At 37.5% G+C, this 25,871-nt stretch overlaps 1 protein-coding gene across 1 annotated transcript in view; it reads left to right on the top strand.

The window, feature by feature from the left end:
- Positions 1-25,871, top strand: part of COG5 (component of oligomeric golgi complex 5) — a 191,103-nt gene that overhangs the window by 45,405 nt on the left and 119,827 nt on the right. The gene's annotated exons all lie outside the window — the stretch shown is intronic.

The following is a 25,871-nucleotide window of genomic DNA, read 5'->3' as shown; positions in this document are numbered from 1 at the left end:
ACAATGAATGGTGCTATATCTTGTAGTAGTTATTGGCAAAATTTTAAGTAGTCATTGTAAATGTCAAGATAAATTTTTCATTTTTCGTTAAAAATTGCAATATTGTTGTGAATTTAGTTTTTCCTTCATTAAAATTGTATTTTGAGTACTCTGAGAATTTGAGAGATTTCTGCTTTTATGAAATATCCTTAGTTCTGAGTTGGCAATTGCTACTGAATTTTAGTGAGGGCTTTCATTATTATGGAAAGGCTTTTGGAGTTCTGGCATGATATCTTTTGTGTTGCTTCAAACATACAAAGAAAAAAGCCACCTCCTCGCATTGTCTAGGCTTGTGAAAGTGTGTCTGAAGGAATGCTCGTTCTGTACGTTGGAAAGTAGTTTAGCACGATAGCTGAAGAGTGCTGAAGCTGGAGTGCTGACACTGTGTGGCTGTTGAATGAGGAAACATTGCCTCATGGTTTGAAGCCCCAGGTGACTGCTTACCTTGCTTTCGTCAAAATATTTTGTATGTTGGAAGGCATTTTCAGTGTTACTCCCTGCTGCCTGGGTTGCTGCGTTGCCTAGCATCTCCAAGTCCTAGCTCATGACGGCGCTTTGGTAGGTGCATGGCAGAACAGCATCAATATAAATGTTTCAGTAAGCTTTCCGCCTGGCTTATTACAGTGAATTGGATTCAGAGGTAGCTGAACTTCACATGCAGGGTTTAAACTTCAGGATCTGGTTTAGGATTCTCCATCAGATATCCTTGATGGTGTGGAAGCCATGCCTGGCAAAGTATGTGGGACAGGCAGCAGCGGAAGCAGCACCAGCTACCCTGTTACAACCCCCTGATGCAGGAGTTTTGTTACTCACCTTCCTGCTGTAATATGCTTTAAGTGGAATTGGGAATTTAAAACAAAACAAGAAAACAGGAAGACTTTCTCTCGAGTCGTTTATTTGACAGAGATCTTGGATAGACTTTGTTTCTAGTCATTTTTAAAAACAGGAAGGCAATATGATTTTCTCTTAATTAAGACAAAGTGTTTATATGGCGTGCCCAATAGTAAGCATTCTTCTAGCTGAAATTAAGTGACAAAAGTCTTATGATCTTAATTGCCTTGTGAGTAAAGAGTGAACACAACATAAACTGTGTCCCTTTAATTTTGTTAAGATCACCCACAGTCTAAGGGTTACCACCAGGGTGAGTTTATACATCCCAGTCTTGCTCAGTCAGCCCCTTGGCTGATTTGTTTTGGAAGCACTACAAAAAAACATGTGAAAAGCATCTGGTAGGCTTACTACCTTTAAAATCAAAGTTCAGTGACCACACACAGTAACTCTGCATGTTTCAGTGTAACTGCAGTGACAGGAGCATACTCTGCCTTCTTCAGACAACAAAATAAAACCTATGGACAGTAGTTAGATTCCCGCCCCAGTTGTGAATGACTGCTGTAAGTGGTTAAAACCATCTTGTCGGGCCCCTGTGTTCAGCTCAAATATAGGAAGTCATTCGCATCAGTCTGATAGTGGTGATACTCCTCACATTAAGTTCTCAGAATCTGAAAAATGATATGCAGTACTATGTGTTTTCTTGTCTGATTTTTTTAAATGATAAAGTACTCTGTCTTCCCCTCTTTGCCACCTTAGTTCTTGAGTTATTATTTTTACAAGGTTGTTCAGGGAGACTGATAGAAAATCTGTTTATGTAGTGCCATAAAAAGATGTGTGAGAGAAGTTTAAAAGTAATAAACTGTAATGATAAATGCATAATAGTAAGGAAATTGAACTAAGCTAGTGCAGTGTGTTGGCTTCACCATTTACTCTGCTCAAAAGAATATTTATTTGATTGATGTGCATGTTGATCTAAATTTAGATTTGTTTTGGTATCATCTTCAGTTTATTTTCTTTCTTCCTCTTGTTTGGGTGCAGTAGTTTCCATAATTAGTATCTGTAATAGAATTTAATTTTTTTTTGTTGATTGTTGAAAAATATCTCTCACTTTCTTAAGAGGATGAATGAAATACAAATATGATACCCTTGATATTTTCTAGGTTTTTTTAAACATACATATTGTAGCTCTAGAGTCTAAAATAAATACCTAAACTGTGTTTAAAATGCATGCATATGAAGAACTGATTTTATCTATGAAGCTTTCAAATATCAAGGATTTTTGTGCCTAAACCATAGTTTCAGTTTTTTCCATTTCCTAGAGTATTTTTAACCTCACCGCATAATTGTTGTATTTGAAATCACTTATTGTAGTACTGGAGCAAACCAGAGCTTGTATGAAAAATGCTTTTATTTGCTGTTTTTTTTGGGGAAGGCTGAAAGCAACAGTGTCAGTGGTATGTCTGAGGAGGGAAATACTGTTTTGCTTCGTGTATGGTTTATGCCTAGAAGTGGCTTTGCAGTCATTAGACTTGAAGCCTAGGTTTTATTTTACTAATAAAATCTTGAGAAATTGAAAGTGGTTGGTGGAGACGTTTTTGTTACACCGATGGATGATGAGCAAATACATGTTTATGGAGAAAAAACTTGTCAGATTCTTCAGCAGCCTTCACTGATGATCTACTTAATAAATTAAAACGTATAGGTAGAATGAGTTGCAGTGATAGGAGCTATAGAGTGTAGTTGGAGTGGGAAAGAGGAAAAATGTTATTTGCATTATTTCCAGTACTTTTCAAAGTGAGAAGCTTCAATTTTACTAGGTAGGCTAGCAACTCTGCAAATTGATACCTATGGTTAGGAGCTCCTGGAGGAAATGTGGAAGACAGAATATAGCAACTGCTACAACCTATCAACAGGAAAACCCTGTGAGTTATTACATGCTGACTCTGCCCGTTACCATGCTGTCTTTCTAAAAGAGAAATTACAGTTTTGATACAAGTAGAGGTCTTTCCCAGTCCTCATTCTTTCCACAGTAGATATGGTGCCCAGTGAGAAATGACTCTCCCTGAAAGACAGCTGAATATGGAGGAGAACATTATTTCTCTTATTAATCAAGCAGATTAGTTTTAATGTGAGGAAAGAATGGAAGGAAAGGAGAGCTTGCCCTTTGAAAGTGGTTACTATTTTAAGCCTGCTGCTGGTTAGGTTGGAAATGTTTTTCTTTAAAGTTGTTTCATGTTGTAATACCTTTTCTGCTGTCTTGCTCTCGAAGGAGAAAGAAAAACTCAGCCAGCCCTTCCTGTTCCCCCCAGGGTAACTCTTTTTCCCCCTGCAAATTTTTCATATATTCTTCAGAAACTTATTTTGTTCACCTCCATCAGAAAATTCTAGGTGTCTGCCTGTTTATTGGGTTCTTGATAATACCCTATTTAACATTCCCACTCCAAAATCTTTAAGCTGGCATTATCACAATAATCAATACGTACTTTGGTCTAGGGTAGAATACTTCAACAAGAATTTTCCAGTGGTGTTTGAGTACATCTGTATGTAAGGACTCTTATGGCTCTTTGGATTGTCAGCTAAATGCATACCTTGATGAATATTACAGGCTGTGATGATAGCAAGTACTTAATACAGTTTGTGAGAGTATAGAAGCTGCTCTCAGTAATCCTGAAGCCTGTAGGCAAAGCAGCTATTACAGTGTACTTTGGGGCAATAAAGGTTGATATTCATCACAGAAATTTTAGTTTGCATTCAGTACTCTTATTCTAGAGCAAATTTATATGGACAGTTAGAGATAGTGTGGAATAACACTTTAACTAAGGATTTTAGCTGCTTGTGCAATGTCTGTGACCACAATACCTGAGCATCCTGTATCTGCTTCATAGTTTCTCTTCACATCATTCTGTTTTGTAGAAAAACAGTTTGGCTACATGCTAGAAGCCTAGGGCAGATCTGGAAAGTCTGTCTGTATTTCATGAATCTGTCCAGTCTCTATAATACAAGACAAATTTATTTTTGAAAAATGCAGGGGCTATATAAATTTTCTACATTTATTCTCTTTGCATGTCTTTAAGCACAGATTTTTTATGTCTAACTAGACTTGACAAAGAAAGTTAAGCCAGGGCAATGCTTTGGAGTAATAACGAGCAAATTGAGGTTTGAGTGGAAAAATAGTTCATATATCTAAATCTTTCTCTCAGGACATTAATTTTTTTTCCTAAAGTAAAGTAATATATTGGCGAAGTCAGAATATAAATTATTTCTTGCACTAACCTTACTTCTGTCTAAATTGCTTTAAGCCCTCAACTGCATTGGAAGTGGGGGGAGCAAAACAAACCCCCAGATCATGCAAATAATTAACGAAATTTTAAAAAATACATCGAAGAAACACTATAGAACTCTACTTCATCATCCAGCTTTTCAAAATTAAACAAAAACCCCACACATCTCTAAGGAAACGGACCTTGCAGCATGCATAGAAGATTATTAAACACTGGACAAAAATACAGAACCACGTTTGGAGAATATTTCACCTGGATTTTTACGTCTAGAAGCCGTTGCTTCTAACATCAGCTAGGAAGTTAAATTAAGTGTAAAGATATTTGCTAAACAACACCTGTAATCATACAGAACCTAACAGTTAAATATATTAGGTGCCTTGCATTTTGGTGCATTTCTCCTTCTCTTATCCTTCCCAGTATAACCTGTATCTTACATATGCGTGTGACATGGCAGAAGGAAGAAGAAAAGATACGTCTGTTTAGGATGAGCCAGGCATGGAGTTGGTAGGATGAATTTTTGATGAGAACTAAAGGAGTCAGATGCAAGGACAGGGAAGTTGTAAGAATTACTACAAGGGTAATGGAGCTGCTCTTCGGAATTATTTATATAGGCTTTCCTCATTTTCTTAATGATCTTTTGCTATAAGTGGACAGAGGATGTTGAATGTTGAGTTTCATGACTGCTTTTGTAGGAAACTGCTAAGAACTTAACTTGTAAACCTCGCTTTAAGTTTTTGGGTTTTAAAAAAAAAATCTTCAGCTGTATCAATATTTTTTGACTTTGGTACCACAATATAATTCCTTTGGGTACGACTGCCAGGTACGGCAATTTGCTGGATAGCATCCTGTGATCAGCTGGGCACAAAATTGCCTTGAGTAGATTTGCACATCCACAACACAAAGAAATGAGACTGGAAATGGGATTGATCCGAAAAATTCCGTAGACCAGCAGCTGCAGAGAGAACTGTGGGCTGTAGAGAGTCCACATAAAATTGCTAATCTGTAATTCTAAATCTTTGTTTAAATCTGTGATTACGATGCAAAGTTTATTTTCTCTTTCTGTGCTTGCCTGAAAGCATCTATATTTTCAAAGTATGTTTTAAGATCGCTGAGAGCTGCTAGTCGTAGATGCTGAAGAAATTAATTCGCCAAATCGCTACTCTTTTAAATTTTTTAGATTCTTTTTAGAAACACATCCAGCTGATATAATTTAATATTCTGTTCTTGTGCAGAGTCTTGGCTAATGCATCTGTTGAATGAATAAATAAATGGAAAGAAATGCAGTTTTAATTCTGGCAAAAACTATTTTTATTGCTTGCTTGTAAAATTGGCAGCAATATCCTACTCTGGGATAGCGTTATTGGTTACTGACACAGTAGAATAATAGTAGCAGTTAGAAATAAATGTGAATTTAGCTGAATTTTGTAGCTTGGGCTTTTATTTATTATTTTTAAGTAATTCTAGCACCTGCAAAATAATGTAAGATGCTGGTTTCTCTTTTGACAAATGTTACACATTCACGGATTAATGTATAGCTTCTAATCTCCATTGACTGCTATTATCTAGCAAGTGCTTGCTAGATATCAAAGCAGTCTAACACTGTGAACAGGTCACAGATTGGGCCAACCTGTTCTTTAACTGAGGCTCAAGAGAGCAGCCAGGCAGCTACTGTTTTACCCTCAGACCGAAAAATATATTTCTTTTCTTCGTCTGCCTTTCGGCTTTTGAATTCCTGCTGAGTAATTTATTTATTTATTTGGTTTGGTGTTTGAATGGTATTTGCACTTCTACTGAGGAAATTCTGGTATGCTTCTTCTGGGAGGACGAAATAGTATCCAAATAGTTGTCATTGCAGTACCCAACTCTTTGCTGTTCAGTTTTGCTGATAAATACAGGGTTGCTCATAAATGCCTGCTGCGTCCACCTCTCAAGGCCTTCTTAGCACTGTTCCAGATCCCCTACCAAACCTGGGGATTCGGGGTGCTGACTCAGCGGGAACGAGGCACGCTGAGTTGCTCTTGAAGAAATCTGTGGTTGCTCGACTTGATTAAAACTCTACTGTCATCACTGCCACTGACAAGCGGTGCTCACCGTGAGTCTGCCTTGTTCAGCTGAACAGTGTGTACAAAGTAGTTATTCTATAACTCCTATAACTATGATGCATATACCATAGTTATATTTTGTATGAATGTGTATATGTATACATATGTGTATACGTATATAAAAAAGTATATAATAATTATAAAATTGACTTTAATTCTCCAGAAGTGGTGTGAATTACCACTGTTTCTGACAACAGAAAGAGTGTAATTGTTTCTGTAGAAACAGTTGTTATTTAATCAGTTGGCCTTATGCTGTGGCCTTTCTAGCAACCATAGCCTGAGAAATAGATGTCTAACACTTTTTTTCCTCTCCTGGTCTTTAATTGTGACTAAAACTTTCTAATGTCTTTGCAGACTGGAATGGAAATGCAGTTACAAAGTTTTTCTGTGACAACAGTGAATTGTCTCACTTCAGTTGCTTTGTTACAACTGTTAAGTGCCCACTTAACAGGAATTAGCATATGTCCTTCAGATTTTTCTATCAGAGTTGACATTACAAGTAATTACAGACAGTAAACTGTTTGCTTCATGCTTCTAATTGCTTCATAGAAATCTTGATCCTGGTCTTCCAACATCCAAGAATGAATGAATTTTCTGTGCTCCTGAAAATCCTTTTCGGGTGACATATGTATGTTTAACACTCCGGTATAATTTCATTAAGGGAAATCTCATGATAAATTTAGGGAAAGAAAAAGCAAGCTCAAAAAAGAAAGTAGGTATCCTACTGTCAAAGAAATATTAACAAAGAAAAAACTACGCCATTCAAGGAATTAAAAAGTCTGCAAGTAATTCTGCTTGCAGTATTTCAGAATAGATTCTGATCATTTTGGATTCTTCAGCAGGTTTTAGGAATTGTCATATTTTTGTTGCTGAGCACTTTTTAAATTGGTGAACCCTGATGTAAAATGTTTTGTTAAGGACCTTATGACCAAGTGCAGCCTCTGCAGAGGTGTGGCATGTGGGAGGAAGATAGAGCAGTTTTGAGGTGAACAAAGCCCCTGTCTGAACTGGGAGGAAGGGCTATACACCCATCAGTGCATCAAAAGACATGGGAAAACGGGCTGCACTAGCTGGTGCTAGAAGCAGGCAAAAAGCCGAAGCCCTTAATCCTTCTGGCTGGCGTGCACAAGATGGACAGCACGGGAGCTATGTCAGGGCTCTGCTCGTTTTCGTTTACCCAGTTCTTGCTGGTTGATGAGTTTGTACCGTTCCCCACCTTAATGTAATGAACCAGAGAAGAGAACCAAAACGCACTTCCCTGCTACAGTTTGTTAAAATATCCAAGAATGCATTCTCCAAAGTGGAATCCTGCTTCCGAAAAGGTACCAAAAAAGAATGTTGTATTTGAGATAATGTGCTCTCAGCCCAGAGGCTTTCCAAAATGAGCTTTTCCCCAAGGATGGGCCTGTTGCAATGGCAATGGCAAAGGCAAAATCAGTTCAAGCCATGGTTTGAATGGACATTTTGACCCTGGTTTTATTGATTTTCACAATACAGTTCACTTTTTTCCTCCCTTCTCCCCCTTCCAATTAACAAAGTTTTTCTTTTGGCATTTCTTCTGCTTAAGCGTATCGGAAGAAGGATCGTTACCTGTGTGGTGGTTGGGACGGAGGAGAGACAGGCACAGATCTATTTACAGTACTAGAATCAATTTCTACTGAAATTTAGATTTTTGTACATATGAAGGAGTAGTATTCCTGTCATCACTTATATTTTTAATCTGAAACTTTCATTTCAAATAAAGGGGGGTTATAATGATTTGGCATTTTCCTTTGTGTAACCAAACCAGCTCTTAAAGTTAAAAAAAATAATAGATATATAGTTGAAGGTGTAAGAAAGTTCTTTTCTTCACCTTTCCCACTTTGGAAGACTTCATAATGCTCCAGTTAAGTTGGTTATACTCTGGGTAGAAATAAGTCAAAGGAAAAAAAACTGGGGAAAAATTGATTAATCAGCTGGGAATGGATGAAACATTGGACAAAATCCCAAGGCAATATTAGTTAAGAGACAAAGAATGATGCTTCTGTTATAACACTGTTTACAGGACTTGGGTTTTAACTTTGGTTTAAATGTAAACTTGTTACTTGGACAAGGTACTCAGTGTTCAACTTCTCCCCTTTATAAAAATGCTTAAAACAGTAGCCAAAAATGCTGTGAGATCCAAGGATGGGAACTGTAGGCAAGTGCTATCTACTGGAAGTTATTAAAAAAATACAGTCTTTGTCATTTTTGAGCAGTTTTACAAACTGCAACCTCGCGTGAGGAATGAAAAGCAGTAGGGAAAATGATTTGACTTTCAAGCTTCAGGCATCAATATGCTTTTTTAAATATCAGGAGAAAGCGCTGTAGCAATTGCATCTGAATGTGGTGCTTTCCTTTCCTTAACTGTTTAAAAGATGAGCATGATTGACTGTGTAAATATCGATAGCTTTAAAGACCTGAGGAAAAATTACGGTGAAACCCAGAATTTGGGTAGACTCAAATACTGAAATTTCAAGATAAGATTTTTAATGGAATGTCCTGTAAATAGTCTTAGTAATAGTAATTCTCCCTTAATAATAATAAAATATACAAGTCTCCAAGGTACCCCATAACCTTTGTGGGGAAAATGGCAGCCAGGAAGAAATTTCCACTACTCAACGGATGTTTTACGATTAGAATGGTTTGAAGAAATTAACAGTGCATGAAACTCAGAGAAAATTTCTCTTTCGTTGTTTATTAAATATTAACTTGTTTGAATTGTAGACTGTCCTTCATCGTTGCCTACAGAGGGGTACTTTATTCATACTTGAAGAAGGAAACCTCTGAGTGTAAACCATTCTGTGTAGTTGTGCATTGTTTTTGAATTATCTGAAAAAATTATATTTTCTCTAGTTCTTTTTAGGCTTTCATTACTTGAAGTCATGTTAAAATAAGCATGAATGAAGAAATGGTGTTGAAGTCATGCTCTTCTTTCTGTTTGTAATCTAGATACAATCTGATACATCAAAAAATGTGAATTGTTGCACTAGTACCCGTAACTATTAGAATTAATTCACTGCTGTCTGCCTTAAGCTTATTATAAAAAAATTGCTTTTGTAGTTGAGCATGGTAATATAAGAGACAGAATTATAATTCTGCCGTTATGAATATAATAAATACTGCTCCTATCTGTATTACCAAAGCAAACACATCGATCCCTGGTGAAATGTAAAGCACAATGTTGGCTTCCTAGTAAAATACTAAGTATTAAAGATAGTTCTCTTATTGGTGAGTGTAACACCTGTGAGTAAATCAGATCTATGGATGTTGGGTTTTCTTTATACATATTTAAAATTTCTGTCGTACTGTTACGCCACACTTCCATTCCAGTTACAGTAGTTGTGCACTGAGTTATGCGTAGAGTGATCTGGTTCTCCGGCTGAACATATCAGGCTGGATTTTGAACCAGTTAGAGCATTTTTAAGTCTGGAGAAGTTTATTTTTAGTCTCAAAGGGAGTTCAATAGGCGAAGATGTCTTACAGTTTCTACTTCATGTTTATTATAACTATATTTCCACTTGGACAAATCCTTTTTCCGTTCATTTGTGGACGGATTATATAAATTGACAGCTTGTGTAGATACAGGCAGAGCACAAAGAAAAGGCAATTCTGCCTTGGAACGTTATGCTGCAGCCCTTTCACCCGCCTGTGAATCGCAGTGAATGACACTTTTTTCTTCTTTCTTTTTGATCTGAAGCTTTATTTATAAAGTAATAGTCTACTGTGCTATAGCAGCACAGAAATGAGGGTTATGAGGTTGATGCAGAAAGAGGGTAGATGGAAAAATGAACTGGTATACATACCTGTAGAAGGAAAACAGTTATGCTGCTCAGTTTCCCTGGATAAATGATCCCGCTTGAGAAGGCACAAGCGCAGTGATCCCATTCCTAGGGAAGTTCTCTGAATTCTTGCTCAGAAAATAACAAGTCATTGAACTCCTGAAGTTTCCAGGCTTGAGCTTCTGTTTCTAGCCCCAGTTTCAGGTTTGAAAGTCTTGAGCTGTCAAAGTTTTGGCTCACCAGATTCACAAATACCGAAGTGTTGCTTATTTAAAGCAAGTTGAGGCAGTTGCACCATGTATTATGTAATCTTATACTCAAAAAGATCCCCCCCCCAAGGTAGTCAAAAGACAAGTTGTTTTATATCGCTGTCTTCTAATACATAACAGGTGACCTACTTTTGTACTTTGTACATGGGAACACAAAGAACAACACTATATTTATGTACTTAGAGATCTTCCTACACATTTCTCTGTCCTTTCTTTCTTTAGTTTTTTCTTCCCTTTTTTGTATTCTATGCCCAGAAATGAGAGGCACAATGAAATAAAACAACGTAAGAATTTTTAAATTTAACCAGTGTACAAAATGTGCATAATTTCTACATAATGTAATCCTAAATGTTCATTTTCACATTTCTTTGAAAAGAAAAAGGATTTTTTTACATCTGTGTCTTAAATATACCTCTGTATTTGTCTGAATTTTAGGTTTTGGTATACGTCTCATAATTTTTTTTTAAATTCCCTTTTAAGAAACTGTTGGGTCTTTTTATTTAGTTTTTAGTTTTTGTCTTAGCAAGGGAGGAACTTGACTTTTGCATAAGTGACTGTGAAAAACGTATTATTGAAGTTGATACATGCAAAATGCTGTTAAAAGTGTAGTTTAAATTAGACTTTTCCCCTTGTACTGACCTTTTCTATTTTATAATAAAACATATTATTGTAACAAAGTCAGAGAGCAGAAAATTTTCAGGCAGTAATGTTTTTTCAGATTCATGGCGTCTGTTCAATTGGTGTTTATGAAGCACTTTGAGATACTCAGATGAATGAGGCTATATTAGTGTATGTGTTAGATGGCACCGTTTGAAGGAGCATCACGTCTAAATAAATGCATCTTGGACTTTTATAAATTTAGTTGTATACAAACCCTCCTAAGTAAACTAGCCCATGAAAGGCAAAACAAGCATTAAATTCTCTGGATGTCTTTTATTGGGGAAGCAGGATTGATGAAGGCACAATATGTTGCAGGCTTTATTTCACAGTTCTGCCAACATGAATCCAATCTGAGCTAGAGCACAGCTGCTATTCCTGCCAGTCCTCCTCTCTCTCCTGATGGAGCTTGATCAGCTTGCTTTGTTTTTCTGTGTTCTCTTAAAACGAAGACTGTTTAATGATCATCGCTAATGAATTAGCGATGTCCTGTTCAGGGGCTTTTCTTTATGGAGTGCTTCCCCCCAGCATTAAAATATTCTTTACCGACACAGTATGGGGTAAGGTAGTGAGGAAAAATAGATGTGAAGTTGAAGATGGATTGTGATGGATAGAAATACATAGAGAAAACTAGATGTTCTTACAACAATTGTGCTATTCTTTTTATCCCTGTAACACAGTTACTCCTCCTCCGCCCCCCACACAACAGATTTGTAATGAAAGAATAGAATCTTGTGCAGGCTGCAACTCCCAGAGGTAAAACCCACAGTACTAGACTTCCATCTGTATAGCCTATTTTATTTCAGAGAGATTTCATTTAGTTTTCCTTGGTTAAATTAGTCTGAAATACTGTCTTTGCAAGTTCATTAAAATTATTCTATAACAGGCGTGTACTGCAATTTTTGAAGTTTTATATTCAGTTTCTTGCTATTTACGTGATTGTCATCCTTTCTGCTCTGTCCTGGTGTTTGTTATGCTCTCTTGCCTTTCCACTCACCTTCATGGCCAGAAGTATTGCTCCTGATCTGTTCTCCGTAGAAGTCTCTCTCCCCCCCCCTCCCACCACCATAATACAATACCGGAGTAAAAAACCAAAAAGTCACCTGTGTTAGTTACCTGTAGTTGGAGTGGGGAAGGGAATCGTCTTTGCTTGAGTAATACATTTTTATAGAATTGAAGAAGATTATTTCACCTGAATACTTATCTGTAATGTTCACATTTACCAAACGTAGCCCTTACTGGTTACTAAAGGCTTTTATCTGCTTGGAGAAACCTGGATTTGAAATAAAGCTATAAATGTTTTAAAAAAAAAAAAAAGCTCCCTGGGGAAGGGGGCGGTGCTGGGTTTTGTTTTTACTCTTCAACTAGCGTGCTAAAATGTACTGAATCAATACTTTGAATCAATATACATGTATTCAATAGTTTCTTAGGAGCAGTTACACCTACATAGGAGGCCTAATCCTGATGAGACCTGTGCACGTGGATCGTTTAATAACCTGTAAGCCCACAGGGGCAGGCAGAGCTACAGTGCCGAGTGTAGGACCGGGACATTCTGGTGAGAACTTCAATCGCCTGCCGCAGAGCGAGCATGGCATCGTTGCTCCACAGATGGGGAGCGCTCCAGGGCTTGGTGACTTCTGCTCTTCACTGGCTTGTAAGACAGTATAGCATTATCCCTCTCCTTTGCCAAGTACTAAATCCCTCTTCCTCCAAAACACAAGCAAATAGCTGAATTAGATACATAAATCGCTATGAATATACACAGGATCCACCTAAGCTACTTTTCTGAAGGACAGTGATTGAACACTTGAAAAAGGCTGATAATAAGTATTATCTGAATAATCTGGACTTGTCTAATTGCCATTTAAAAGCTTCTCTACTTTTCCCACACAGAGTTTACCCTTACTGAAGGTATGTGTTTCAATACCAGGTAATCTGCCACTTTGTCTTCCTAAGTTTGTTATTTTGCTCAACTCTGTTCTCTTCAGAATTTACACTTCAGCTCTGAAATTTTTGAGTGATTTTGCCAGAACTAATTTATGCGTTAGCTTATTTATGTGTTGTATGCACGTGTTAATTAGTTATTGAGTAAATGGAAATCAGAATAGATAAAGTAATTGCTGAGTAAGACGGTGGAAACTTGATGCCAGTACGAACTAAAACTTTATCGAGTTCCATATTTTATTGCTGTAATGTGGAGCTTCACATACACAGCGGATTAAAAGTTGGCTTCCATGTCTGGTTAATTGATATAAATTGTTCTCCTGTGATTCTTTTCTCCTTGCGTCTCTGCCACGCACAGGTTCCTTGCATAGGTGCTGATGCATGTGTGTCCGGAGGAGTGAGGCACTGATGCAAGGGGCTGATCTGGCTGACAGCTAATGGGGTCATTTTCAGCGGAATGCTTGTTTGGGCGCAGAGGAAGGGAGGAGACATCATGGCTGGGAGAGGTGGAAGGGAAGGAGCCACGGCAGCTGGAGTTTGGATTGGTAGCATAAACTTATGTGGAACTGAATCACAAAAGACTTGGGTCTAGGACCGATCTCAGTATCTTTCCTTTCTTAAAATCTATGGTAGGGTCAGATGATACACAAGTAAGTGTCTGAATCATTACTGTTCCCCTTCTCCCCTGGATGGAGGCCTCTGAACACTCAGTAAATTCCAGACGAGCGGGAGAAAGCTGACCTTATGGCACGACTCAGAAAGGGTAAATGGAATGACTCATAACTTGGGTCAGCTTAGCATTTGCCTTCGACAGAATAAATTTTGACTAACGATATGGGACATAACAAGTAACAGAGACAATCATAATTCTCATCAGTACTCCCGAAAATAATCTTTGCCAATTCATTTTTGCTTTATCTTTATTGTGATAGCATTCTTTTAACATTGCACATAGGTATGGGGTGATCTGCACGCTGTGGATTGAGATTGCTATGGTGTATGTTCTGGTTTTAAATATGTTTTTCTAAATGTGGATGAGAAAATTAAGTCATGAATTTTGCATAGACTCTGAGACAAGCGTTGAATACAGCCGTTTTGCTAACAAAGCTTGCAGGATCCTTTTGTCACCCTTTGTCACTTAATTTCTGCAACTACAAATGGAAAGAGTTTAATAAAAGGTAATAAACTAATTTGATTTTTTAAAAATAAGATTACAAGTCTGATAAAGCTTAAATGTATTAACGCTATTGAATTCTGTAGGCCTTTTAATACATTTTAAGAAAAAAAATCAAGTAAAAGATAAAAAGGAAAAAAAACAAACCGTGAGCAACTAGAATGATAGAGTCAATGGCAGAGCAGCTTTTCCTTGAAAAAGAATGATTTCATCTTCGTTGTCTTCTTTTGTAGGGTTTGTTCCATCCCAAGATCTGCAGACTCCTTAAGCCTTCCAACCATTTTCATCTTTGAGCTGGAAGTCTTTTGTGTACATAGTGTGTTGAAGAGATTTTGGTATAATTTTTTTTTTTCTGAACACCTCTAATTTTTATCGTAATTTTCCTTGTCACGTATTTTTGAAACTCTTACATAATTCTTCATTAGCTTTTTTTGCAGCACAAAATATCCCGTCTGTCAGAAACTGACTTAGAGTTTCATTCTTCATCCATCCACCAAGCATCTATTGTTACTTTTTGAATTTATAATTATGTCTTAATTTCATAAAACAGTAGAAGTATAGTACATCTAATATAAGTATTAATGCTCTTTTAAAAACTTATAGGATGAGAGAAGAATGAAAGAGAGTGGCAGTTTGTATAGGTACTGGGCTGGGGTGTAAGGGAATCATGGAGATGAGCCCTGCTGTGTGAGCAGAAGCAGCTAATTAGGGCAAAGTATCAGACATAATTCCCTTCGGTTTTGTTCCTTGATCAATATGCAGGTGCCTCTTGGTCATATCGATCTTTTCTGCTTATTTAATGTACTTTCATTTTATGAGACCTATACAATCATTAAATGGAGTAGTTTGAATTGGGTTTGAATTATTTTCATTTGCTGTGACATTATTTTTAACATACTGTGTTCATTTACTGGATATCTGTGCTGTTGGCTGCCATTAAGGTAAAAATAGCTCATCTACAAAACGAGGTAACTGTCTGTAGCCAAGTGTCTCGGGTCAAATGATCTGACCTACTTGAAAAAGTTGCACAGACTCAGTATCTCTATTTCAAAATGTCAGGTTATTGTCCAGTGCTTTGTTTTTGTTGTATTGAAGTTTTTCAATTTTTACTCTGAAAACTAGGGAAATACTAATTCACAGCGGAACAATTTGATCGCAGTGTGAACAGTGCTGAAGATCAGTTTGCTTAGAAAAGAATTTTGCTGAGCAGCAGCCCATGCACTGCTGTGTGACAGCATCATTCCTAATTCTCAGCTTGCTGCCTGCCTGGCGGTGCGTGCTTGAGGGGCCAGCTGGAAATCAAAACAGGTGCCTCTTACGGAGCCCCATCGGTGCGTACTCCAACGTTGTGCTCCTTCAGTGCTGAGGTGCCTGGGTGGCTTAGGTCTGATCTACCCTGGAAAAGTTTTGCTGGTATGGCTTTTCCAGATAATTCTTTCAGCATACGTGTAGTGGTGCAAATGCATTTTTGCCAATGCAGCTTATGTTAGCTCCTGAATGAAACGGGATAAATTACACCAGCAAAAGCACTTTTGGACACTTAGGCTTTTTGCTGGTATAAAAATACCGTGGACCTTTTACTTCATCGCCATGATGCTGCACTAGGAAAAGTTTGTGATCTAGAGCTGGATTTAATGTAACTCTTTTAGTAAAGAACAGAACATAGAATCAACTGTGTTACACTTAGTAAGCAAAGCTAGTGAAAAATACTGGATGAGTCATAGTGAATACTGTGAGTCTTCTTTTCTGTCCCCCTTTTTTGTCCTCAGAACAATTTGATGGGGCTGGTTTAACAGATGGGCAGAAAACCTATCAGTATGTGTTGGAAAACTGTTTCCAGATGAAGAACAGTTTTCTTAAGTCATTTGCACTTTTTTTCTTTGTTCAACATTGACTGAACTAGTCAAAACATTTTAAGCATATGAAGCAATAACATATTAAGCAAGTCTATAAAATAATTAAATTGAAACTAGAAGCTAAGAGTTCTTAGAAATATTTACATTAATATTTGACTCAGTATAAATCTTATGATAACTACTTTTGAATCGTCTAGGAACCTTGTGCCGCAGATAAAGAAAATGTTTGTCAGGGTTGGTATGCTGTTTCATACTGAAAATATTTAGGATTGTCTGGTAAATTTATTTCTGAATCCAAAATGAGCTGTGCTTTCACTTTGCTGTAAGTGCTCGGATATGATGAGGCAGAGAGACATAAGGTTTATGGTTATGCTTCCAAGACACGCTATGCAGAGTTATTAAGGTGTTGCAGTACCCTTTGTTTTTCTTGGACTGTATTTCAGTTTGTTTCCTTGTACAGCAATTGCACAGTGGTGCTGCACTCGAATTCAGGTGGAGGCTTTAATGGTTCTTCCTTATCTTGTTTTGGTCCTGGTCACTGCTGTTATGAACTGCGAAGGTCTGCCCTCTGCATGTTCTTCGGGAAGACCCAGCCTCTTGAAATTTATGTAAGGTTAATAGTCTGCATAATTTTGCAGAGTATGAGCAAGTACTTGGCAGGAGGTGCCAGAAAGCTGCGGCAGATTTATGTTGTGCTCTGTAGCCTCAAAACGGGTTCAAAGGACACTGATGATAACAGGTGACTAATAATACACCATGAAATAACTTCTGTGGTGGAGATGAGTCAGGTAGTTATCAATTTCTAAACACATTTGCAAAGCAAAATCCATCTAACAAGGGAGGTTTGGAAGTTTTTTGGATTTGTGATTTGCTGGAATCCTGCTAGAATGTGTATGTAGATTTTGGGATCTTTTTTCCTGTCCGCACTCTGTGAAAAGGGGTGGGAGAATCCTGTAATTTATTATACCTCCAGTGTCCAGTAATTCTCAAGCCCTTGCAGTGTCTCCAGTATGTTTTCCCTTAGATAAGAGAAATCTCTGGTCTGCAGTTTTTTTCCCATTAAGATGCTTTCTCTCTTACCTCTGCCTGCAGGCTCTCCGTGCAGTTCTCACTGGTGAATCATCTGATCCCTCTCAAGCCCTTGCTGGAGGGGAGCCAGCAAAGGGATCACTTTCAGGAGGAGGCAGTGAGAGAAGTGTAGCTGAAAAACAGCTTCTTAACCTTTCTCTGTAAAGCATATCACTTGCAAGTGGGGATACTATAGCTTCCTTTGTTATCAGGCCCAGACTTCTCACAGTGTGCCCCTTTTTTTCAGAAAATGCCTTTGAAGATCTGGCCCAGCTGCTACATGTTCTCTGGGAAAGGAAGAGGCAATACTATGCCTCCATGACTGCATTGCTAGCTTGTGGCAATGTAGGACTGAAAATCTCATGCTACTTATAGTATATACATTTCCAAATTTTTAGATGCTACTATCAAGATAACATTTGAGAATCTGAACTTTAAAGATCCCATTTAGTTCTCAGGGCTTCTGAAAACCTTGGGAATGCAAAGCAAGGGTTGTCTAGAAGTTCAGAAATAGAGAAACAAAATCAGATATACATACTAATGTTGTTTTAAAAAAGTTAGAACCATGCCATGGTTTCTTGAGGGCTGACTCATTTTTTGAACTCTTGACACTGTTGCTGCTGATGTTTGCCTTCTCTGTTGTTTTCCAGGGAAAGAAACAGTGCTTAGGTCCCTCTCTCCATCTTCTGCTTCCTCTTTCCTGACTGTACACCAGATTTTCCGGCTTTACTTGGGGCAGAGGGTGAGGGAGGCTGAGACTCACAGCAGCTTGAGTGGTTACTTGGAGGGTGCAGGTAGAAAGAAGAACATACGTACAGTCCTTAGACTCCCAAAATATGGGCCCTCAAAGAGATGAAGCATGGGTGGATGTATTCTGAAATGTTCTGCTTTATCAGACCAAGGAATGTTTGTTTCTTTTTCTGTTTTTTTTCTCCTCTCAGAAATGTACTTCTGGTGGTTTGTGCATTTTAGTAACTTAACACAATTCCCTCAGTGAGCCCAGACAGACGTCCCTCCTCTTAGTTGCTGTGGGGCCTTTGATACTCAATTTCACTTTTTTAATCTCTTTGTATTTCTAAAATTGGAGTTGTGTTCAGCTTATTTTACGCCTGCAACAGGCTTCATACAAAACTTTTCTGTCATTTGTTGTGGTGTATGAACTCTGAGTGATTATTTGTAAATATATACCCACCAACCCCCCCCCCCTTTTTTTTTTTCTTTTTTTATTTTTACAAGCCACTACTTGTTGTGGTTGTATATGAGAAGATGGAAAACTGGCATTCTCTAAACGAGCCAATGAAATTATTTTCCTATTTCCTGCTATCAAATACAAAATTTTATTATTGAAGCCTGATGCTCCTAAGGAGTGCTCTGTCTTACCTAGAATGCCTTTGAAGACCTGTCTGCTTTCCCTTACTCCAGCAATTTGCCTTGATCCCTAACGCTGCTTGCCAAAGTTAGACCAAGCATAATTAACTTAGTGGATGAAAATGAGTGTTTGGAAGAGTTAGATGAAACTTGGAATTTTTGCTTTCTGGGAAGGTTTGACATTTTGAAGTCCGGTTTTCATCCAATTCATAACAAATCTAAAACTGTAGCAAAACAGAAATCAGAAGAGATGTGTACTTTGGAATTGGATAAGCCTTACTTGTTTTTCCCCTCCAAATTATTTCATAACATAATATGACATAATTAAAATATTTTTCTTTAAATAAGAAGCAATAGCTGCTTCCAAACAGTTACTGAAATATCTTATAAAACAATGCGTTTAATTTTGAAGTCTCATTTGTAACAGCATGCAAACATGGATTAAAAAAAAAAAAAGCCAGTGCCTTGCAGAGGCTACAGTTTCCATTCTTACTTCCTTTGTGTAAAACAAATGGAAACTCAGTTAAATCTGGAATTTTTATACTTGTACTCGGGTAATTTCTGGTCCTAGAGCCTTATTCCCTCTTTAGTGCTTGCTCCTGGAGAGGGAAGGAGCTGAGGTCCATCAGAGCCGTCCCAGCAGCCCACTGGTGGCTGTGCTGGCCGTCACGGGCAGGACCAAGGGCTGCCGATCCGATGGCTGGCTCTGCCTCTCTGAGGGGACCGCTAACACAAGCCTCTGCCAGGTTCCTCTACTTCAGTCAGTCCTAATAACCCATTTTATTTACAAATATGATCTGTGTAATGTCTCCTGAAATGCAGTCAGCTAATCCTGCCTTTTTAATTACTTACAATGACTTTAATTGGATCAGAAAACAGCAAGAAATATAAAGTAGTAATGTAATAGGGTTCTCAGAGTGGGAGGACTCTTGCTGTAAGCTGCAGCCAGAGTACTGTGTTCCGAGTCTCTCTCCATCTGCAATGGCTGTCACCTGCCTCCTAGCTCTGCCGCAATGTCCGGACCGCTGTGGTGCAGAAGTCTGCTGTGATGCAAGTCCCAAGACAACCATGTTCATTTAAGATGTTCAATAGCTGGAATTTGTCAGTATTTCAGGCTCTCAAGTCTTGGAAAAAACTTCTTGTACTGAGAATGACTGACCAGTGTTGAGCCCCAGTGTGCCACTGTGTCTTGCTGGTGCTTTTGGAGTAGTTAGACCTTAAGGCCCTTCTGATGCTTTCTGTTTGCTGCGTTCTCATCATTTCAGGAATCCAGTGCTATGTAAGTACACCAGTGTCTTCAAAAACAAAATGCAAATCTTTCTTCCTTTTCTAAAGGGCATTGCATAGATTGGGTAGTTACTCAGCATAGCTGCTTCTCTTGGGAAGTCAGGCAGACCTTCATATTGAGACTGGCTGGTTACTGGTGGCTGTGGCTGCTTTATTGGAAGTTACTTCAGGGAAGCCAATATCGTAGAGCAACTATTATTGCTCTTTGCTTTCTGGCCATCTCCAGCCACACAACTGAGAGGCCTCACTTGTGTCTCTGTGTTGTGCACTTCTGAATTTAGGACTTTTAACATTTCCCTGACTGGCTCTTTCTGATTTTTCTTTTTTTTTTTAACCTTCAATTTTTTTTTTCTTAGATGTTCCAACACACAGAAAGGAATTTTATACTGTATCCATGCATTCATATATTTCTACAAATGTTCATGTTGCAATGCTTTCCCCATGTATTTTTTCTAAAAAAATAAGTCCCTTTTCACATACTTAGTTCGAAATAAAATGGCAAAGAAGGTCATAAAATCAATTAAGTGAATCAAGAGTTTTATTTGAAAGAATATTCACAAACATTTTGTTGTTTTTCTCAGTTGGTAGAAATTATGACTTCTTTCCTTGCATGGCAAAAAGAGTCACTAGAAACCTAGAGGGGTCAGGGTCAGGCTCAGCACTGTGCTAGCACTGGTGAGGCTAGTGGGCGTGCATGCCAACTGTTGGTAACTCTCTGTCGAGATTCTTGTGTCAGAGAAGTAGTTATGTAGCATCTGATAAATCCGTGAATTGCTACCCCCAAGATTATCCAATGAAGGAATACATGGCAAGTGCTCCTGTGGTAGGGTGAGGGTGGAGAGGTCAGTCAGCAGTCAGTGGCCACCCTCTATAAATGAGTTTAAAATGACGGAGGGGAGAATGTGATGGAGGTATATAAAATCATGAATGCTGTGGGAAAAGCAAAGAGATGTAATGAACAGTTGCTCTCTTCCATTACAAGCACTAAAAGGCATTGAATGAAACCATTGGGTGGCAGGGTCACAACATAAAGTTCCTGCTCCATGCAATGTGCATTTCAGTTGCCATGGAAAGCAGTGATTGCTAAATGTTTCCATGGGTTCAAGGAGTGATTTTATAGTTAACAGAAGAGAAACAGGAATTGGGGATTATCAAATGTAGCAGCACCGTTGCTCATAATATTGCTAATCCATAAGTTATGGCTCCATGGAGCTTCTGCTTTCCGAGTTGTCCATGCTTTGGGCTCAGCACCCTGGGTTGGAAGAGGAGCTTGGCTAACCTCAGGGTTAAATCAAGGCATGGAAGCTGATAGCCGAGACCACAGGTGGCCCAGCAGTTTGTCTCTTAGGATCTGTTGACAATCATTTTACTCAGTTCTAGAGATTATATGCTGCTCTCTGAGCAGGCATCTCCCAGTGAGATCTGTTTGACAGTAGTAAGTTTACATATTAGAACTGCAGATGTTGTCATGTTTCCGGTCAAGACTCTTTGCTGCTGCTACTTCTTGATTTCCAGAGTTTCAGTGATCCATGGTCATGACTGTGTCAATACCATTAATTTTGAAGACCATTGATAATCTGTACTTAATTTTCTGCTAAAGATAAATAGTTATTTTCACATTTTTATTATTTTCTTTTTGCTTGGCAAAATACACTTCATGGATGTTGGAAAAATGTAAATCTTAATTGTGGTGCAGTGTAATAATTTCTTTACTTCAGGATTGGGTTCTCATAAGAAAGTTCAGTATATGCTATTGAGAAATTGTTTTTCTCCCGAATTTTTGAATTCTTTTTTTTTTTCCCCTGAAGGAAGAGGTGTTTAATTTAAACAATGGTAGTGTTAGTTTTAGAGAAGAATCTGTTTCTTTCCTGATCTTGAAATGATTCATAACTATCAACAGTGAATTCCACAAATTATGCTTTGTGAGGCTTGAAAAAAATCTGTTGTCAGACCAAATATCATTTAGAATTAGAGGAACTGTAATAAAAATTATGATAGAATCATATGAGTACACAATGAGTCTGTATGTTTTCTCAATTTTATTTTTAAGTATTAAATTGCTAAGCATCTTTTATCCTTCAAGCAGCACATTTCTTTTGTCCCTGCAACTTTTTTGTGTCAATTATTAGATATAATTGGCTGACAGATGTAGGTAATAATAATTGGCTCATAGATAATTATGTAATTCTACAAAGAAAATATCGGCATTATTTATTTAGTAACAATTATTCACTAAATTAAATGTTATCACCCATCTGTTAACAATTTGTGCCTTTAGCAACTGAAAGATTTGCTTGAACTTATTGTTTGCTTCCTTGGATATGCAGTCTTTAAAAAAAAGGTTCTTGATATCTCTAGCATGTAGCTCATTATATTGAACTCTGCTACCAAAGACATTAATTTTTAATTTTGTTCTGTGTGGCATCAATGATAGTAGAACCCAAACATGTCATCAGTACCATATTTGAGAAAACTTAGCTTTTCATTTTTATCTGTTTCAAAATAATAGAAGAAAAATTATGGCTTCTGTTTCTGTTTACATTGATGTTTAATCATATTGAGAAGACAAGTACATTTTTACGAAATCTTGATCCATGGTAATTCTCAACCTTCATACATGAATGTGCTTCCTAATTTTAACAATATAAGTATGTTTTTCTTGGAAAAAGTCATGGTCAGTATGCATGAAAGATCCCAGAGTAGCAGTAATAAATCATAGTATTCTTTTAGGTTGTTGAAGAACTTTTACAGGTAGCAGAAAAGGTATGGTGCCACAGCTGTCTAAAGGCAGACCTGAAGCATGTATTAGGGTATGGTTTCGTTTTGTTCCACCTTTGAGGAGCAGCTGTGCAGGTATGCTGTTCAAATTCCCCTCCGCTGGTGTTTGTCGGTGAGCAATGACTCAGGTTTGTGATCTAGCAGGGTTGGAGGCCATGGTGAACACTGCAGAGCAGCTCACGTGGGGTCGGCTGGGAGGGATGTGACATTTCCTTCAGCTTCCTTGCGTTCTTCTTGTTACTGCAGGTACAGCTAAGGGCAGGAGTTGTATTTTACCAATTTGTATCTATATAACTTTTTTAGCAAATTGCAACAAATGTTGGGGTGGGGGAGAGGAAAGGTTTAAAGCTGTTTTCTTTTTTCAGTTTTGCTATCCAAATCATACAAGATAGGAGGTATTAAAGCATCATCAGAGGTAACTGCTGTCAGTCTGTGTCATGGTTAAATATTTTATATTTCTATTGGAAGGTTGAAAGACAGGCAACTGTGGCAGCTAACTTCAAATGCAAGTATTTGGAATCCAAACACTGTTATGTTCAGTTTGGCTCTCAAACAACATTCTTTTCTTTCCCATCTTTTTAGTACTGTTGCTAAGTTTTATTATTGCTAGAAGAACTGGCGAGAATGCTGGCAGGCTGGGCAGATTTCTGCATTAGGCTGATCTCTAAATTTTAAAAAGGCTTTACTGCAGGAGATAATATATATTGCATGATGTTTTAAAATGTTGCAGTTATGTTCAAGTTGTCTACAGAAGCACTCTGGATAACACAAGGTTCACTTTGTTCTCCCACAAAGTATCTGAGGTACATAAAACCTGAGTGATTTATAGCCTGTGCAACATCTGTTGACTCTAAAGATGATAAAATCAAGTAAATCTGCAGCTAATTGCAGGAAGTTATTGATGGTATGCCAAGGAGGAGGTGGGAGGAATTAAATATGCATTTATTGAAGATAAAAATTACATATATTCTAAAGTACCAAGGGACTTAACATAGCTGATACTAAAGAAAATGCAGTTTTGCTTTTGCAGAAATGTTTTCCTGAAGGTGTAAATATGGAAGAGGTGAATGGTGGGTGTTGAAAAGAGACAGGAGAGACCCATAAGGCGAGAGGAATATGAAAGAAATATTTGCAGCTTATATATATAGTAAAGAAAAAAGTAGTATTCCCTCTTCTGCAGGGGCCAAGATAACAGCATGACTTTTTAAAAAATTTGGTTTTACAGTACTGTAGCACTACTGATCTTAAAGTATCTCCTGACATTTACAAGTAAGTGTTAGAAGTGTTCCATGTTTCCTCATGTACAAACTGACGTTTTTGGATGCATGTTTTAGTGCAAAAATAATGATAAAAACTCCCCAAAAGTAGGATGTATCTCACTGAAATGAAAAAATGAAGTGCAGCTAGAAATTACTAACTCGGTAAGGTAATTGTAGACTTGTACACCTTAAGTCTGTAACTGTCCCTGTGTACCTTTATCCAGATGTAAAAGTATTCAAGAATTAGGTCATTAACCATTAACATAATGAATTAAAACAGACAAGTGCACCAACATCTCTTCTGCCTTCCTTTGAGGGGAATCGAAGCGTCGGCCATCTTTGCCGTCTCAGCAACTGGTGGGATGTTTGAAAGAAGTTATTTTTGACTAAGATTTTTGAAACACATTATCCATTTTCCTTCATTTTCTTTTATCATTGCATGTGTCTGTTGCAACATGGCATGGTACTGTTGGAAACTGAATCATTGTACCTTTACATTATGCTCTATATTGAGAAATTCTACTTAGCTATTGAATGATAACATATTAATAATATTTAAAAGCTACTAAAAATACTGGTATTTTCAGGGCAACATGTAAATTTAGGTTGTCTTTTACATCCCTCTACTCATAATCATTTTGCTTGCTTTCATGGCTTTAGTTATGATGTTAACTTAAGTAAATAAGAGAGCGCCAAAGTCATACACCTTCATTTAGAGGAATTCTTGTCTTTGTTTGGGAAAGAGATGGTTTTCTTCACCCACTCCAGTAATACAGTTGGAAGGGCATAATTCCTTTACATGGGTTTATGATGCAGTTGCAATATATTTTCAGTGCAATTATCTCTTGCAGATATGAGAATGCGTTTCTTTTCATCCTGCTTCATTTTATATACTGATGTGATGCTCTATTTCGAGGACTGCTTTTGTTCACCTGTTGGGATTTTAAGAAATATTTTCCTGACAGTAAAAATCCTGATTAATATCTGCTTGAAATTTATTAAAAACAAGCTTTATTCACCGCTTTGTTTTCCAGTTTTGGATGCTCTCCTGAAATTTGAGCAGAAACGCCGTTGTCATTGGTAATGAGCAAGTGGTGCAAAGCTATGGGCTTAGGTGGGGGTGGGGAGGAAACTGTCAAGGTGGAAAGCAGATGATGGAACTAAATTACTCTTACAGATTAATAAGACCAAACTGTATGAACTGATTTGTATTTGTATCCTTTCACAAGTTACATTCCTTCATATTTTTTGTGTCTTATTTTTAAGCATGCTATTATTCTTATCTCTTTCAACCCATAAGTTCATTTCTTCAGTAATCCCCCACTTGGGCTTCATCTCTCTCCTGTTCCATATTATACCTTTCTGTCCCCCTTTCTGTTTCCATCTTTTTCACATATGCTGTACACATTGCTTTGCGTCTGTGATGCTATGAAGTCTGTTCAAAACAGAAATAGGACAACTAGATTTTTACTGGCAACATTCTTTTATTTTTACTTAGCTCCAAAAAAAGCCCAAGAGGAGTATTGACTTGCAGAGGTATTGCTTTGTTGCCACAATAAATTTGATTTTGAAAGTCCACATACATCTGAAGAGCAGTTCCTTATCTGTGCAGTGTCTAAATTAAACTTCAGTGAATTTATTATGGAGAACTGTTTTTTTTTCTCTGTTTATTTTTAATGAAGAACAATCTTAATTATCAGAATAAAATGTGGACTTTGTAAATGATACAGATATTGGGGTTTTTTTTCATTATTATAACTTTTGCTTCATGTTACGGACCTGTTGTAATTTGTAGGTATTGGTGTAAGAAATTTTCTTTTGAATGTTTTCTGATTTCTAGGCCATAGAATATTTAGGGTGGAGTTGGTTTCAGCTCCATCCAGATGCTGCTGCTGAATGGCATGAATGTTACAGTTCTTTGGGAGTATCTTATCACAGAGAATTTAGACAAAATGCAGTTTTAGTTACTAAAAATGTTTTGGGAGCTCTTCAGGAAGTTTCTCAAAGCTGCTTCTTTTGAGGGAAGGCTTAAGAAGCTTAGGGTGATTTTTAGAGTTCTAGATCTTAATGTTTCACACTTCACCAATTTTAATTATATTAAAATATAATGTGTGCATTCCTGCAGGTTAATATCCTCCATGGGTAAGGTGTACAGCAC

This window comes from Nipponia nippon, unplaced genomic scaffold (assembly GCF_047370975.1).
Source record: "Nipponia nippon isolate SJK-2023a ecotype South Korea unplaced genomic scaffold, ASM4737097v1 scaffold_3, whole genome shotgun sequence".
In the NCBI taxonomy this organism is placed as follows: Eukaryota; Metazoa; Chordata; class Aves; order Pelecaniformes; family Threskiornithidae; genus Nipponia; species Nipponia nippon.
This window is presented reverse-complemented; position numbering and strand designations above follow the sequence as displayed.